Consider the following 18,725-nt stretch of genomic DNA (forward strand, 5'->3'; position numbering starts at 1 on the left):
TTATTACAGTGCCTTCAAGTCATTTCCAACTTATAGCAACCCTAGGGAGGGTTGGCAAGATCTGTTCAGAGGTGGTTTGCCCTTGCCTTCCCTTGAGGCTGAGAGAGTGTGACTTGCCCAAGGTGACTCCATGGGTTTCATGGCAGAGCCCGACTTTGAACCCTGATTTCCAGAGTCCAACGCTCAAACCACTACACTGTGCATGATTTAACATCTTGTACACAAGTCTCAGTGAGTCCAAGGAAAGCCATGGGGTCATGAACTCCCCCTCCTTTATCCTCTTCTGACACTTATGGGACAGAGAATAAGCGAACATTCAGTTTTACTTGAATTGAGTTCTAGCTTGTTATTACAGTCAGCCCTCCTTATCCATGGATTTTTTATCCATGAATTCAAGCATCCACGGGTTAAAAATACTTTTAAAATATACATATTTCCATAGGCAAACCTTGATTTTGCCCTATTATATAAGGGACACCATTTTACTATGCCATTATATTTAATGAGACTTGAGCATCCATGGATTTTGGTATCTATGGGGGGTCCTGGAACCAAACCACAGTGGATATCAACGGCCCACTGTACTATACCTATTATTTTATCTGCGCCTATTATTTTATCAGTACAGGTTGAATCTCCCTTATCCAGAATTCCAATATTCCAAAAGCAAAACTTTTTTCATAAGTGGTTGAGATACTGTCATCTTTGTTTTCTTTTGGCTTAATGTACATAAATTTTGTTTTATGTACAGAATTATTAAACATACTTTATATAAAATTACCTTAGGCAAATGTATAAGGTGTATACGGGAAAAAATGAATTTTATGTTTAGAACTGAGTCTCATCTCCAAGGTATATCATTATGTAAGTACTGTATATGCAAATGCAGGTACCCCAAATTCAAAGAAAATCCAAAATCTCAAACACCTCTGATCCCAACCTTTTTGGATAAGGGAGACTCAACCTGTATGTTATTCCCCCCCCCCCCCGCAAAAAAAAAAAGATCCTGTAAATTTCATGAATGTATGAAGCTGCATTTCTTCTGTCAAGTCTGGCAAGGTACAAAAAGGCAACTTTTGCTGACACTGTCAAACCCAGCAACATTCTTTTATATTCCTAGTCCACAGCTGTCCAGTGACTCATATGGTAATAACAAAACCTTCAAGACAGCTTGGTAGCTAATGCAAATTGTATAGCACCAGTGTAAACTGTGCCTGACAGTATGCTCAATTTACCAGCTAAGCTGCACCTGCTGCCATCCCAGACTAGACTCAACAAAATTCTCAGAGGACATCACAATACTCTATGAAGCTGACTCTGTTTCAAAAGCAGAGTAGGTATCCACAGATGTCCAAAAATTCCAAAAGTGGGGCTGCTGAGGGACGGGAAACAGTTGCGCTTCCTTTCCTCTGCCAGCCTCTGAGGTTACTCTGTCTCTCCGCTTCTGATAGTTAGAAGACAATGTTTTGACTGGCCTAAGAGACACTCCTCCCCATTTTGCTAGGAAGCGCCCACACTGAGTTTCTATATTGGCTGCAGAAGCGAGTACAGTACAAGTACAGTACTTCCCTTCTCTGCAGCTGGCATGGAAATGAAGAATACAATTCTCTTAGAGAGCTGTTAGCATTTGTAGAGGCTATTAGATTTGTGTATTTTTTTAGACAATGAAGAAATAGAAATAGTAGAAGTTCTCATACCTAGGATCAAACATATGAAGACTGAGAATGGGGAGGACAGCTATAAAAGAACTAGAAAAGATCCTAAAGTGTAAAGATATACAGCTGAGCATGAAAGTTAGAATCATACAAACCATTGTATTCCCCATTACCTTGTATGGATGCGAGAGCTGGATAGTTAAGAAACCGGATAGGAAGAAAATAAATTCATTTGAAATGTGGTGCTAGAGAAGATTGCTCAGGATACCATAGACAGCCAAGAAGTCAAACAAACAGATGGTAGTAGAACAGATCAAGCCAGAAATCTCTCTGAAAGCCAATACTAAACTAAGGTTGCTGTACTCTGGCCACATTATGAGGAGGTATGACTGACTGGAAAAAAACAATAATGCTAGGAAAGGTGGAGGGAAGAAGAAAGAGAGGAAGGCCACATGCTAGATGGATAGACTCTATAAAAGAGGTCACAGGTATGAATTTGCAGGAATTGAACAGAGCAGTGGAGGAGAGGGAATCTTGGAGATGTCTCATCTACAGGGTTGCCATAGGTCAAGATCAATTCAAGAGTGGATAACAACAAACTTCTTTATCAAGTTAAAATAATGACCAAGACAGAAGTGATAGCTACATAATTATAAAAACATGCCCAGTCAGGAACAATTCAAATCATAGGATGGGCTCTTTAGCTCCCAGCCATACATCTGTTGAGTATGACAAGAAATGGCAGGTACTGTTTCCCTGGGACATTCCTTTGCTCTGCAAGCAAGTTTTCCACAAAGGCTCCACAGCATGCAAAGAATGCAGTTTGAAGTATCTCCTGCATACCAACTGTGTGAACCCAAAGCATTCCTGAAATTACTGCTGTTTTGAACATGTACTGTATATCCAAGCATTCACAGAAACCAGTGCTATATCATGCTGAAGGTATCTTATTTGGAAAATACTGTTCATCAAGCCTCAAAAAATGCTAAAGAGCAAAGTTATTTGTGCACCATATGTTTAGAAATATCTTAAATTCTATTTCCCTGTTATAGTCTCTGCTAAAATTAAGCCGCAGTTTAGGACTGCAATGGTAATCAACTGATTGGTTAGATTGGTATGTTTTTAATCAAACAAACAAGCTAAAGAAAAGTGTCCCAGTTAATCAGGGGGAAATTTTAAAAAAGATTTTAAATCATAGGGATCCTTATTAAAATGACAGATACCAAGAGTCCTCTAAAAAGCATCCCCACCTCTTCACACTCTTCTTTCACATAGAGACATTTTGCTTTCTAAGACACCACCTGTTATGGCACCTGTTAACACACTGTTGCATACCTCCTCCCCTCCATTGTATTTTGGGGTCCCCATGTTTGTATCTGGAGACAGCATGTTCTTGAGAAATCGATGGCTTTTCAGAAAGGTCAGGTTCCCAGAAGAAAGGGAAGGTGACCTGAGGCATGTGAACAATCCAGGTAATAATACAACCATAGCTGGTAATTGTGCCTTCCTTCCCCCAAGTCATATGCCATTTCCTCTTGCACCTTGAGACAAAGGGTCTCCTTAGGCCTAAAGCAGTAAGCCAGTCTCTCTACCTACCCCCTGTTGTGTTCCCAGACAAACTTCCCTGTTAGCAATCCTGGGGATATCTTGAGCCAATCACTGGTTTTTGTCACACTAAAGTTAAAGCTATCAACTAGCCCAGAATCCCATTGTCAGTTCCTGGGAAAGCCATCTTTGTTACAGTGCTAGAGATCATCAAGCACATCCCCAAAGGCTAGTATGTAGAGAGATCTGGTAGCATCTTTGAGACTTACTGGAAGAAAGAAGTTGGCAGCATGAGCTTTCACAGACTTCAGTCGACTTCCTCAGACACATCTGAAGAATTAGACTTCAGTCTAGAAAAACCCGTGCTGCCAACATCGTTCTTTCAGTAAGTCTCAACGGTCTTACAAGATCCCTCTGATTCTACAGACTAACATGGTTATATCTCTGAATGCTACCCCAGAGACTAGTTATAAATATTGGTCTCAAAACCTAGCCTCTTCTCACACAGCTGACATACACCTCTGCATTCTGTATATGTTCTGTGTCGCCCTCAGACCCCTCCAGTCAAAGCCACTCCAGCTTCCCATGATCTACTCACTGGACAGATTATTATTACCCCCTGCTAAGTGTCTTATAAAACTGCAGTTCCTGGAATTCCCTTGCATTGAGCCAGGGTAGTTAAAGCAGTCTCAAACTGGATTATTTCTGCAGTATGTTTTGAACTTTAGTTAACCCAAATCTAGAGTTCTCCTCAATTATTACTTGTATATACAGCTGCAAAAGGCCCTCAAGGTTATCTAGTTTCTTGCAAAAGCTAACTAAAGTACAATTGGCCCTCTGTATCTACAGATTTTTTTATCCATGGATTCAAGCATCCACAGCTTGAAAATATTTTAAAAATATATAAATTCCTATAAGCAAACCTTGATTTTATCTTATGGTGACCCCATGAATTTCACAGGGTTTTTTTTAGGCAAGGAACATTCAGAGGTGGTTTTGCTTTCTCCAAAATATTGCCTACAGCACCTAGTATTGGTTGATGGTCTCCCATTTTCAAGTATTAAACAGGGTTGACTCTGCTTTGCTTCCCAGATCAAATGGGATCTGGTGCCTTCAGGAGATTTAGGCTCCACACACAAATTTAATTCAATCGATCAATTAAAGTCATATCATTAAATCAACTAAAAAAAGTCTTCTATTAGCCTTACAAATCTACCACTGCATATTATATATGGATAATCTGCTTCCTGAAGTTAGTGGTAGCAAGCAACTGAAAACACTGATATATCACTGTAATGACAGGGGAAAAATTGCATCAAAGAACTGAGCAGAACAATCTAGTCAATAAGATTGGAATAATTTTACAATAAATAAGCTACTGTTGACAAGACAGTATTTTATGAAGAGTGTGCCCAGGCAAAGCAAAATTTAAGAATAAAGTTAAATAACAACTTAATTTAGTCTGTGAAGAGATGTTTCAGCATTTAAGTCTTCAGGACCAATGCACTGACTTTTCAACTGTGACATCTTTAGTTAATGACAATAGTTTTAAAATCAGTTAATCATGTTCCTCTAATTAAAAAAAGAAAAAGAAATAAAAGAGTTCTGTTGTTTGTTGGAGGACTTGGTACCTCCTAGTGTGTTGAACTGAAACCCTGGCATTTTCTTGAACCACAATTTAACAACAAATAATGAATTAATATTAAATTTTAACAGAATCATGGAAAGGATGGAAGAGAAGCAGACAGGCTTGCTATGATTCTGATTTTCATAAGTGTTTTATTTATGAGCATTGGACTATGACCAGAGTTTAATTCCTTGCTCAGCCACAGTAACCCACTAGGTAAACTTGGGCGAATCACACACTCTCAGCCCCAGAAAACCCCATGATATGTTCACCTTAGGGTCATCATAAGTCAGAAACCCAAAGCTGTCTTGGAGATCTTTGTGAAAGCTGAAAGGTTGATATCCAACTTACTGACTGACTGAAAAAGTTTTTTTTAATAGTATGCATATTGCAAAACTTAAGTGATAGCAACCCATATAGTATTTAGTGGTACAATAGGGATCATATTAGATGTCCCAAACATAACCTTCCATTTAATAATCTGCTTTAAGAACAGTGGAATTCTTTCCTGCAAATGGTGCAGGACAATTCATCTAAGCAGAATGCTGCCCAGATGCTTCTGGCATACAAACTCTACCATTCGCCAGGCATATCCTATCATTAACCAATCACAGGATTTACAACCAAAAATGTCCCCTTTGAGTCCAATACTTGTATGTCCCTGCATATTGAGATAAAGGCAGGATATACATAAATGAAGTGATAATGATATGATGATGTCTGGCTGGAGGAAGCTCTCCATTACAAGATCCTATATGGAAGAACACATAAGTCTTTTATTGTGGGTACAGAGAAGAAATTGGCCATTGCTTTACCCCTTCTTCTCCTCTTCTCCTATCCTTTCTGTTTAATGCCCCCAAGACACAATGAGACACCATCCTACAGAACTCAACCACAATGCCATTTCCCATAAGCTCCCTTATTGGGATACAGCCTTCTTTCTCATTTTAATTTCCCATAATGGGTTCACATTAAAGTGAGGTTCATCATGGCATCCACATCCTAAGTCTTAGTCCTGGATCCTTCGCAGGGGGTCACATTTAGTCACGCCTAAATGGAGCCAGTTAATCATAACTCAAGGGATGCATATGTTCAGGACTATGGGGGAAAAAAGGATACAAAATTGAGGCTTGTAAGGCACAGAGGGGGGGAGATGGCACAGAGATAATTGAATATTTTGGGGAGCTGTGAATGATTAAATTGTTCAGGGGTTATTGTGTGATCTAATTGTACCTTGATAAATGAAGACTGCTTATTTATTATTTTTTTACAACTGTCTGGCTGTTCCTGTTCAGTTTTGACAGAGAGATTATCACATGGGGGGGCAGTGTCCTCCTGCCCTCCTTAAACTGGGCTAATCAAGCAATTGGGGGCCGAAGATTATCACACCCCTGTGTACTTCTGCCGTCCTTCTCCCATGTGTAAAGTGTGATAGAGTCATACCCGCATGCTTCTCCCATGTGTACAGTGTCATGGAGCCATCATTTGGTATTAACAGGAACGTCCGTTAATACCAAATGACGGCTGCGTAACACTTTACACACGGAAGAAGTGCACAGGGACGGCTCCATGACACTTTACACATGGGAGAAGGACAGCAGAAGTGCACAGGGGTGTGATGATCTTCGGCCCCCAATTGCACGATTAGTCCAGTTTAAGGACAGCAGAAGGACGCTGTCCTCCCCCCCCCCCCCCCATGTGATAATCTCCAAAGTCTGGTCACACTTATCACAGTGAACCCACACAAAAACACATCCATGACCAACATTGGGATCACCTTGAAGCCCAAGTACCCAATCCAGGGTGGGATCATGAGGGGAAAAGTGAAAGACAGGAGCCAAGGGTTTGGAATTGCAGGGCCAGCTTGGAGAGGAGATCCATCACATAACGATTTCTATATTCTAGGGGCGGGAGATGATAAAATTTGATTGTATTTCTGTTTTGGCATTTGGAGTTTGGCTTCTGTGATTGTACTAACAACTGAATTCAAGGGTTCTCTCACCCAGCACCTGTCGTGTTATACAGCTGGGGTCTTCTTCCACTCACATTCCAAACTTGCTTAATAAAATAATATTTGCTGTCATTTTAGAAATAAAAACCATGTACAAATTTATGCATATGTTGGTGTTACATATATAAAATATTACTTATAAAGTTACACAGAATATATCCTGTCTAATTTAACAGAAAATAATGTATGTATAATTTTGTCCATAGTAAGTACATGCTGATTTTAACATTCAGTACATCCACTGGGTGACTTTAAGCAATTGCTCTCAGCCTCAGGGGAAGGCAATGGCAAACCTCTAAAACCCAATAATGGGTTCACCTTAGGGTCATCATAAGTCAGAAATGACTTGAAGGCACACAACAGGCACACACGTATGTGCTACTCACCATGGTGCTACTTTTACATGGGATTGCATGTTCCTGTGAAAATGTTCTTTACCGTGTAAACCCTGTGATGAGACAATCCAAAATAAAACAAAAGATCATGACAGAAGATGAGACTCCCAGGTCAAAAGGCACTCAACAACTACTGGGGAAGAGCAGAAGACAAGTCCAAATACATTAGTGCTGTTCCTAATGACGTAACTGGAGTCAAGCTGAAAGGATGTTCAGCTGTTGATGTGATCATGAATGAAAGGACAGTCCAAAGCATTAAGATTACACAAGATCAATGCATTAATCTCCCCTGCAAGCAAAGCGATGCTCAAAATTCTACAATACTTTTATCATATATGGCATGAGAAATGCTAATTTCCAAGCTGGGTTCGAGAAAGGAAGAGACACTAGGAATCATAACAAACATACATTAGCTAATGGAGTACACGAAATCATTATAAAAGAAATGGGTGGGCCACAATATTTAACTGAACTGAAGTGGAACATGTATTCAGAACCAGAGGCTTTTGTCAGGACAGAATAAATAGTTTCCAATTGGTAACATATCATCCTATCTGTTTAACTTGCATGCTAAATGTATCATACATAAGCAGTATTAGACTCAAGGAAGGAAACCAGATGAAGTAGACCTCAGTCTATGCTACCAACTTCTTTCTCTCGGTTAGTCTCAAAGGTGCTACAAGATTCCTTTGAATACTTATCCAGAGTAACGTAGCTGTATATTTGAATCTAGACTCAATCAAGGAAGCCACAGCCCTGAGTCTGCAAGACCTGAGCAAGACTGTTGATGATAAGGTGATTTGGAGATCTTTCATTCAAAGGGTTGTCATACTTGAGAAAGTCAAGTAAACAAGAATTAACAACAACATATATGCTGACATTTCCCACTACAATGTTTATAACAATGCACTGATAAACAATCTGTTTAGCAATATATTCATTAATTTGAAACCTAGTTAACTATTTTTTTCAAGGTATGTAATTCAAAATTGCAAATAAAAATTATCAATTGTCATTTGGCAAACTGGTTGGTGGTGAAGGAATAAAAAAGTCAGGGTAAACCCTGCCTAGGTTCCCACCTTTCCAAATTTCACTTCACCTCCACTTGTTCTTGTGCCTCTGTTTCTCATGCCTGTCTCGCCTGTTCCATTTCCAGTCCAAGCAGGGATCACACCTCTCATTCCCTCTGGCATCTGTGCTCTCCCCAGCCTTCGCCCTTCTTTACACTTAGCCCTTTCCTTTTTTGTTCATCTCCTTGCAGAACATGTTACACTTCCTGCTGACTCCTGACCCCATCCTCATTGGTCCAGAAGCATCAGTCCCTGTCTCTATGATCTCAGAGGCAGTGACATCAGCAACAAGAAAAGTGCCAGCCCATTCACCTAGGATCACCCTATTCTGCTATGGTCAGACATCACCTGGAGCACTGTGTCCAGTTCTGGGCACCATAGTTTACAAAGGACATCGACAAGATAGAACATACCCAGAGGAGGGTGACCAAGATGCAAAAGGTTTGTTTAGCCTAGAGAAGAGATTTTGAGAAGTGATATGACAGCTATCCTCAACTATCTGAAGGACTGCCAGCCAGAAGATGGGAAAAGCTTGTTTTCTGCTGCTCCACCGAATAGGACTCAAAATTCTAAGTAAATATTAGGAAGCACTTCCTGATACTAACAGCTGATCAAAAGTGGAACAGGTTACCTTGGAAGGTGGTGGAATCCCTTTTGTTGGGAGGTTTTAAAACAGAGGTTGGGTAGCCATCTCTCAGGGTAATTTAGCTGTGGATTCCTGTGCTGGTGGGGATTAGACTAGGTGACCTTTTAGGTACCCTCCAACTCTGCAGTTCAGTGATTCTAAGAACTCAATGGAGAAGGTCAAAGAGTCACATAGTTGTGATAAAGAAATTAGTTGAGCCACAAGATTTGAGCTCTTCACCACAGCCCAACTGGTCTTTCTTCTAGACCAGGGGCTCCCAACCTGTGCTCCGGGAAGCCCTTAGGGCTCCGTGTGCACTTCCCAGGTGCTCTATGGCTGCTCCAGGAAAATGAAATAAATAAAAATTGATTGAAGTTAAAGGATAAGAAACAAAAAGTAATACTATTCCTAAACATCATTAATTTTAAGACATAGGGTAGGCCTCTTAGGAGCTCCACTATAGAATTTTTTTCAAAAAAGGGCTCCATGAGTCAAAAAGTTTGGGAACCCCTGTTCTAGACTATAACTTTATGTCATAAAAGCAGATTGCTACTTTTGGAAAGGACGGTGAGGTGTAATAACAAAACTGAAGTCATCTCAGGCACAAAGCAAGCACAGCCCTTGTCTGGAAATTCACCGATAAATTTCCCATGTAAGCAGGAGGCAATATGAAGAATCAGCTTGTGAGGCTGAAACCTAAATACTCTCTGAAAAACTTATTTGTGCCACCAGCACTAGCATCATATGGGGTTCCCTTTACTTCCCCATATAAGTAAATGATCTCACCTCACTCTTACAGGAAGAAGCAAAATGCTTCACTCTACGAAAAGGTGAAGGCAAAACCTAATTGCTTACGTTCATGTCCCAGACTGACATGCATTGACTGTAACCCTATTGGTGCACACATGAACACTTTTACTTCTTTCCAACTCCTCCCTATGGACAGCTTTAATGGAAAATCTGCAAATAAAAAATGAATGTACCTGAAATATCTGTCGTATGTAGATAAGAATGCTTACTTTTTTCAACCCAAAACAATAAAGTTAGAAATATAAAGTTTATTAAATTGAAGAAGACTTTACACAATATAAAAATTTAAAAGAACCAGAAATACGTCTAATTTCAAAAATGTAAGCCGCTCTGATAGCCTTTTGGCTGAAGAGCGGGGATTAAATACTTTAAATAAATAAATAAATAAATAATAAAATATAAATATGCAAGCAAATGGTGACTGTGAGTAAAAGCAGATACCCAAAGTTATAAAGGAAGAACCAGTTGAGGATTGGGGACATTAAGTATGTCAAAAAGAAAAAAACACAGAAAAAGAGTTTTCTCCTTGTACTAGGTTTTACTTGGATATAAAAATAAAAGTCTCACTTATGGGGGGTGTTATTTAAGTTTCAAAAGACACTGAATCATACTGGAAATTATATATGATACATTAAGCCTAGGATCTCACAGATTCATATACATGATGAACCATAGTCGTTTATTTTCTTACAATGCGCATAAGTTGATGGAACTTACACACTGAATATAATGTTCAGTGTCACCATATGTCAGTAGAAACAAAAGCAGATTTTCATCAAGTTTTACATGGCCTTCAATCAATGCCATGAGACTCCCCCACCTTCAAATAATAACTAGGTTCTAAACACATTGTTCCATGACCCAAGTCCTTAGTCACTGCTCCTACAAGTTAGAAAACTTTATGTAGGCACAAACCAAGATACCAAGAATGTTTAAGTTTATGAAAGGTGCAAGCATGAGCTCAATGCTCCCCCCACACCTTTTTTAAAGTCACATTGCCTAATGGTGCAATTCCATCTTTGAAATAAGATTTTATGCTTTTTAATGCAAAGGTTCATATTTTCTTTAAGAGCTAGCCTAGTTTCCCAAATGGCAGCACCCGTCCACAGATTCCTGTCTTTGAAGCCAGTGCCTTTTATTAGTTGCTTAGCCAGAGACACAAGGAACACATAAACTGCAACATTCTGTTGAGGGCTCCAGTTTTATTAAATAATCTGAATATAACCATGTCAAAAACACAGCTGGGATATTTCAAGATGGAGAGCTCAGAGTACTATCAATAATTGCTTTGCTGTTTACAGAATTGCTACTGACTGCCCATGCTTCAGCTGGAAGCTTTTTGTAGTATGTGTACCTCTCTATGGTCCATCCACAAGGCAGACAACAACAACAACAACAACAACTATTATTATTATTATTATTTATACCCCGCTCTTCAGCCAAGGGGTGAGAAAAGTACAGTCCTAGGGGTGATTGTGAATACCCCAAATCCCTCAATTGCCTCTCCCTGTAAGCTCCAGGAGCAGTGGCTTTCCTTTTAAACAGGGTGCTAAACCACCCCATTTAATATGTTTTAAAACCCAGTTCTCCAAAACCAGAAGTAGCCCTCCAAGTACTTCTTTTTTTCTTTTTCTTTTTGGCAGTATGGCCCTCAGAGGACCTCAGGCAGATCCCTGACCCCTGGGCACAACAAAATTGCCTTTCCCAATATAGACTGAACATGAAAAGGGTTAGAGGAATGAAATGTTGGTGCTGATTAAAACAGAATTAGGTGTTAATTACTAGGATATGGGAGCTAGATTTGCACTGTTGTTTAGAGAAGTATAAACACATGGTGTAGTGTCAGTATGTAGAGAGATCTTGTAGCACCTTTGAGACTAACTGAAATAAAGAAGTTGGCAGCATGAGCTTTCATAGACTTCAGTCTCCTTCCTCAGATGCTTTGTAGACTGACCTAGGAAAGCTCATGCTGCTAACTTCTTTATTTCAGTGAGTCTCAAAGGTGCTACAAGATCTCTATATACTAATTCTACAGTCTAACACAACTATACCTTAGAGTTCTACCACATGGTGTAGTGGTTTGAGTGTTGGACTCTGGAGATCAGGGTTTGAATCCCAGTTCAGCCATGGAAATCCACTGGGTCATCTCTCTCAGCATCAGGGCAAACCCCCTCTGATGAAACTTGCCAAGAAAACCCCATGATAGGTTCACCATAGGGTCGCCATAAGTCAAAAATGGTTTTGAGGCAAACAACAACAACAATAAAATGGAAACAAAGCAATATCTGGTACTTAGCGAGGTCTTCCAGGCATTCCCTGGCCCCAAATGACAAATGTTCCTAGGAGTGAGTACACTGAATTTATTTCTGAGTGGAGAAATTGACCTGTAACTTTATTATCTTTTAAGAAGACAGATATGGTTTTACTTTAAAAGTGACAAGGGAAACTCCCAATACCTAGGGACAATCTGTAGGGCACAAAACAGGAAGCTCATACAACTCCTGCCTCTGAGGCCACTTCTACCAAAAGGAATTGTCCAAACATGTCTGTTCACAGGTACTGCCAGAAGGGGAGAAAGCATCCTCACATTCATTCTTCCCTAAACACCATCAATGGAGATTCTCCTTCTCCTTCTGCCTCAGAGAAAGGGCTGGAACTTCTTTCCCAGTGGCTCCCACAATCAGGGATCTAGTGCAACATTTTCTTGTAGATGTTATCTTGTTGTTTCTAATTTGAAATATCTATCTCTTCAACTGCTTATAAAAGAGATTAAGTATCATCATACTGAACTGACAAAACTTTGAAAAAAGAAGAATATATAAATGCTGGCCAATTAATTCAAATAGACAGCCCCCCCCAAAACAAACCAGCAAAACAGTGCTGTATAGAGACCAAACAGGGCTTCAAACAATTTATGCAGGCATTCTTTCTAACCAGATTGCTAAATGGTACAGATTGTTCTGTAAAGGGATTTTGCAGCACCTTTGAGACTAATTGAAAGATAGAAATTGGTAGCATGAGCTTTCGTGGACTGGAACCTACTTTCTCAGACGCATGGGGTGGAGATGGATTGCTTTGGTTACTCCTGTACAGGTTCTTGAGACATCAACTAAAGTTAATCATCACTGTGAAGAGGAAGATTAGGATTCACAACATTATTAGCATACTTTCCTGTTTGCTACTCATTGTTTAATACTTCAAAGCTAAATAGATCCGGTATGTTTACTTGGAACTAAGTGCAATAGAATTCAGTAGGATTTACTACCAAGAAAGTAGACTATACAATTGTATTCTAAAACTGCTTGAATCCCTTTCAGTAAATACCTTCAGCAATTACACATCCTTTAGAAAGGTGGGCATAAAAAGAGAATAGCCTTCTTAATTAAAGAAAATAACTCCTTCCAAAAGTCACATATAGATTGTTGGGGATGTGGTCAACAGAAATCTTTTCTTTGGTATTATTTAGTACACTATGGACAATTGAATACGTCCTTCTGTATTTAGTTTCAAGATTAATATCTACTGTATATTTTAGAAAAGCTATAAACCAGCATTTCCTGGTCTATTTCTGCTAGATGCCAATGCTTCCCAAAATCAGTGATATCCCTTCCTGCAAACCCACCCTTGCTACAAAACTCAAAAACCATCTCTGGAGCACATATTTGGCACTACAGGGAATGCAATAACAACAACAAGAAGAGGAAGTCCTGGTTCTGTTGGCAGTGGATTGCAAAGTACACCAATGGATCTTAGCCATAATATCTTTCCTATCAGCTACTCTGGGTGAAATTTTCAATGCTATTTCATTTTCTTTGCCAATGTTAGTCACTGTGTAATTTGATAGAATAATCAGTGAAGTTGAGGGACACTCAGTCAAAGTTATAGACTTGCCCAACACTGAAAATTATTTGTTTTGCCTGGTATACCCATTCATTTTGTTTAAAACTGACCAGTTTAGATTGGATGGCCTGGCCCTGTCACCAGCCCTCACACATTTGGACTCCACTGGGACAAGGGCCTGTGTGGGTGTGAATAAGTACAGCATGTGAATGAGCACAGCTTCATGGAACAATCTGAAACAAAGTAATTTAAATACATTATTTAAACCACAGAGGAAAATCACTCTATATATGCCATTGATTTAATCCAGCCATTCCATGCTGATTCTGATGCAATGTATTTTCTCAGTCGTTTGTTCACAAACAGCCATAAAGCTGGACTTGCCACTTCATTTTTATACATAAAGGATTTTGAATTCAAATTGACATTCTCACACACCTATGACATATGTATGTCTGTCCCTGGCTTTCCACTCCACCAAATGCATCTGAGGAAGTAGACTTAAGAAAGCTCATACTGCCAACTTCCTTCTTTCAGTTAGTCTCAAAAGTGCTACAAGATCTCTCTACATACCCTTGCTCAAGCTACAGCACCTGGCATTCATAAGCTGCTTCCCATCCAAGTACTAACCAGGACTGACCTTGCTTAGCTTCCAAGATCAGCCAGGATCTGTTCTCTATACTTATTACTGAATTCAAATAGGCTGAGGACATAACACCAGAATAGAAGATGATCTATATGAATCTGATGATAATCTGAAGGCTTCTTCTAGATTCTAGGAATGAGCTAATCATCTCTACCCCACAATCATCAATGCCATACATGGAAACTTTGTCGTTTATAGTGCTTTACGGCAGACATAGTTTTTTCATGTTTTATCTTTTATCTAGGAGAAAAAGCTTTTGAGTTTCATGGATGATGAAGGGTCACCTTAGCGTTGGCATGAGTCAGAAACGTCTTGAAGGCACACAACAATAAAATATGCAAACAAGAACCAGTGTGGTATACTGGTTTTAGCACTGGACTATGACTCTGGAGGCCAAAGTTCGAATCCTCGTTCAGCCATGGAAACCCATTGGGTGATGTGGGCAAGTCACACTATCTCTGTTTATTTGTTTTCTAGGGCCTTCACATCTCTAGGGTTTGTATGTTAGCTAACCTTGCTGCAGAAGAACAGATTATATATATATATATATATATATATATACACACACACACACACACACACACACATATGAAACAAGAGAAAAGCCACAGCTCCTTGACAGAATGTCTATTTTGCATGCAAAAAGTGCCAGGTTAATCTCACATTTGTAGGTTAGGACTCCTGTCTGAAACCCTGGAGAGCCACTGTCAGCGAGTTTAAGCAGTACTGAGCTAGATGGATAAAAGGAAATAGCTTGGTTTAAGGCAGCTTCCTATGTTTTCCAAAAGGTATCGCTGTGACAGTGTATTAAACTACAATAAGTTTCTTTAGAGAGCTGGCATCGTATAGCCGTCTGAGTGTGGCTCTGGAGATCAGGGTTTGATTCCCTGTTTGGCCATGTAAACCCACTGGATGACCTTGGGTGAGTCACACTCTCTCAGCCTCCACAGGGGAAGGCAATGGCAAACCTCCTCTGAACAAATCTTGCACCAAAAAAAAAAAAAAAGCATGATAAGGTTGCCTTAGGGTCACCATAAGTTGAAAACAACTTGTAGGCACACAACAACAAACAGGGTTTGAATTCCTGCTCGGCCATGTAAACACACTGGGTGACGCTGGGCAAGTCACCGTCTCTCAGCCTCAAAGGGTGGCAAAATGGCAAACCCCTTCTGAACAAACCTTGCCAAGAAAACCCCATGAAGTCGGAAAGGACTTGAAGGCATACAACAACAAAAATGATGCTTCTTTAATTAAAACCAGGGCCCATCTAATGGCATTAAGTACATCGGAGTGAAGTTTCTGCAGCCCATTAACTAATGTAGTCCACATGTATTTATCAAGACCTTCAAATATAGCTCCTAAAATGCTTTATGCAACAGCAAAGAGCTCAGCCCTGTTCTTACAAGGTATCAGGTAGCTCACACTGAGTTAAAAGGAGGACATAATATTACATCAGGAATGCCAGGAATTCACATCGATGGAAATATATGCTAGAGGTCCCTAGAAGGAGGAGCAAGTGACAGAATAACAAATAATAATAATAAATTTTATTTCTTTCCCACCTCTCTTCAAGCCTTCAGATAGATACAACATGTTAAAATGCAAAACACCATTAAAAGAAAGACTATATGAAGTATTAAAATCCCAGGTAACTCAACTAAAGTTGTCCCATGAATGATGCAGGTATACCCTTACTTCATCTTTCCAGTACATTCCGTTTTAAATAAATCGAATAAAAGAAACTTTCTAAGGGCACCAAGCCTTGTTAATCTCAGAACAAAAACAAACCAAAAGTTATCCAAAGGAAAGAGGGGAGATGCAACATTTTAAAAGACTAAAGAATCAAATCTACAAAATGGTTCTCAGTCACACAGCTGTCTTGCCTAAAGGAGTGAAAGATAGCTAAGACTGCATCCACACTGCAAAAAATAATCCAGTTTGAGACTACTTTAACTGGAATGGCACAATGCTATGCAATTCTGGGAGTTGTGGTTCTGTGAGACTTTTAGTCTTCTCTGTCAGGGAGCTCTGAGGCAACAGCAAACTCCAAATCCCATATTTGCACAGCATGGAGTCGTGGCAGTTAAAGTGGTGTCAAACTGGATTATTTCTGCTGTGCAGATGCAGCCTAAAATGACAAATGAGAGAAAGATATTTAAAAGCTAAAGGATATCCCAGTGTCCCTGAGTTGATACAGGATGTGTTACAAGGACGGAATGGAGGAAAAACAGGAAGAGTTTCCTGGTATGATCCCTGCTCAGCCATGGAAACCCACTGGGTGACTTTGGGCAAGTCACACTCTCTTGGCCTCAGAAGATGGCCATGGCAACCCCCCTCTGAACAAATCCTGCCAAGAAAATCCTGTGGTAGAATAGTAATATGGTTTTAGAATAAAGGAGGGCTAATAGGGTTTGAATCCCTGCTTGGCCCATGGAAACCCAAAGGGTGACCTTGGGCAAGCCACACTCTCTCAGCCTCAGAGGACCCTCTCAGCCTCTGAACAAATCGTGCCAAAAAATCCATGATACCTTAGGGTTGCCATAAGTCAGAAACGACTTGAAGACACATAACAACAGGCAGAAGGATGACAGACAGCCAGAGTAAGCAAGTGGTTTGGGTGCTGGACTAGGAGACCAGAGTGCGAATCCCTCTCAGCCATGGAACCCACTGGGTGACCTTAGGCAAGTCACACTCTCTCAGCCCCAGAGGAAGGCAATGGCAAAAACACCCTCTGAACAAACATTGCCAAGAAAACCCCACGACAGCTTGGCCTCAATGAGGTGGCCATAAATAGGAAACGACCTGGGGGCAAAACAACAACAAGCCTAGTCTACTTCCGTTTAGAGAACAGGATAAAGCACACACAACAAAAATACATGCCAGTGTGTGTGTGTATCAATGTATATATGTGTATGTGTGTATATACACACTATATGTGTGTGTGTGTGTATACACACACACAAACAAACACATATACATACATATGTACAATATATATATGCATGTATATATGTGTGTGTATACATATATATGTATGTGTATATATACATACACATATTTTGTTGTATACACACACACACAAATACACATACATACATTTATAAACATACATATATACATAGATATATATGTATGTGTGTGTGTATATATATATATATATATGTAACAAAATGTGTGTGTATACACAGACTTATATATAGATATGTATGTGTGTGTACACACACATATTTTTGTTTCGTATACATATAGATACATACATACATGCACGCACACACATATATTCTGTTTCTGTGTGTGTGTGTGTGTGTGTGTATAGGGTCAGTGTGGCGTAGTGGTTTGAGAGGCCCTGCCTGGCTGGGAGTCCCTGCTCCTGGGCCATGAACGGAGCCCACTGGGGTGGCCTTGGGGGAGTCACACTCTCTCAGCCTCAGGGGCAGCCATGGCAAAACACCCTCTCTCAACAAACCTCGACACAAAACAACATCAACAACAACACACCGCAGGATAGGGTCTCCATAACTCAGAAAAGAAGGCACACAACAAACAACACACAGAGAGAGGTATCCATCTATCTTATCTACGGCGCTGCTTTCCACCCTTTCCACCTGGCCCCCTCCTCCCGCCAAGTGCCAGGATTCGCACTCAGCACCGCTCAGGGAGAGAGCAAGGAGAGGTCGCAGCAGCCTCCCTTGCCCTTCCTTGTCTGCCCACCTCGCCGCCTTCCTCGCCTCCTCCTCTTCCTGCGCTGGCTCTCCCTTCCCGAGGAGGAGGAGGCCTCAACAGCAGCACCGGCCTCGCGTAGCGCAGGCATCCGTCGCCGGAGCCACCTCCGCCGGCAGAGCGGCCGGGCTTCCCCCGCTCCTCCTTCTCGTTCTCACAAACGGGGAGTTATGGCAGTCCAGGGAGCCACCTGCATCCCTTTGGTTCCTTCTGGGTCGCCCAGTTTGTGGCCCTGGCTGCCTTTGGAGAGAGGCTCCTGATGCTTCTGCTCCTCCTCCTCCTTTGGCTGCTGTTGCTCCTTCCTTCTCTTTTTCTCTATGTCTCCCTCTGTCTTCCCTTTGCTGCTGCTGCTGCTGCTGCTATGTCTGTGGATATGTGGAGAGGACTGGGTGGGTGGCCCAGAGGGATAAGTAATAATAATAATAATAATAATAATAATAATAATAATAATAATAATAATAATAATAAATAATGATCATAATAATAACCAAAGAAAAAACTAAAAACCACTCATAGGGATGTAAATTCAGGCTTCTTAGGTATCACTGATGGGTTTTTGTTTACATTAGTCTCAAAGGTGCTCCAAGATCTCTCAGCAAACATGGTGTTACTCAATGAGCTTCATAGGGAGGCTCAGAATGGAGGGCGTTTTGGAATTCTTCCTGGACAGAAGGTTGAAATGGAGGACCTGTCCTGGAAAGGGAGGGCGTCTGGTCACCCTGACCCCAGAGATACTAAATGCTATTCAGAAATAGGTAGGATCTCCTCACTCGCCTGCTGC

General features: G+C 40.5%; 1 protein-coding gene across 3 annotated transcripts in view; it reads right to left on the reverse strand.

The window, feature by feature from the left end:
- LOC149311389 (protein FAM135A-like) overlaps positions 1 to 18,268 on the reverse strand; it is a 76,170-nt gene extending 57,902 nt beyond the window's left edge. For 2 of the 3 annotated variants that reach the window (XM_089530984.1, XM_089530982.1), the window contains exon 1: positions 17,936 to 18,268. The gene's annotated coding sequence lies outside the window, so the exon portion shown is untranslated. Of the gene's footprint in view, positions 1 to 7,224; positions 7,275 to 17,935 lie in introns of those variants that run through there. The other variant, XM_089530983.1, reaches the window with a different exon arrangement.
- Positions 18,269 to 18,725: the final 457 nt, after the last annotated feature.

Source organism: Sceloporus occidentalis, unplaced genomic scaffold, assembly GCF_023333645.1.
Source record: "Sceloporus occidentalis isolate IW3139 unplaced genomic scaffold, rSceOcc1.0.p SCAF_6, whole genome shotgun sequence".
NCBI lineage: Eukaryota > Metazoa > Chordata > Lepidosauria > Squamata > Phrynosomatidae > Sceloporus > Sceloporus occidentalis.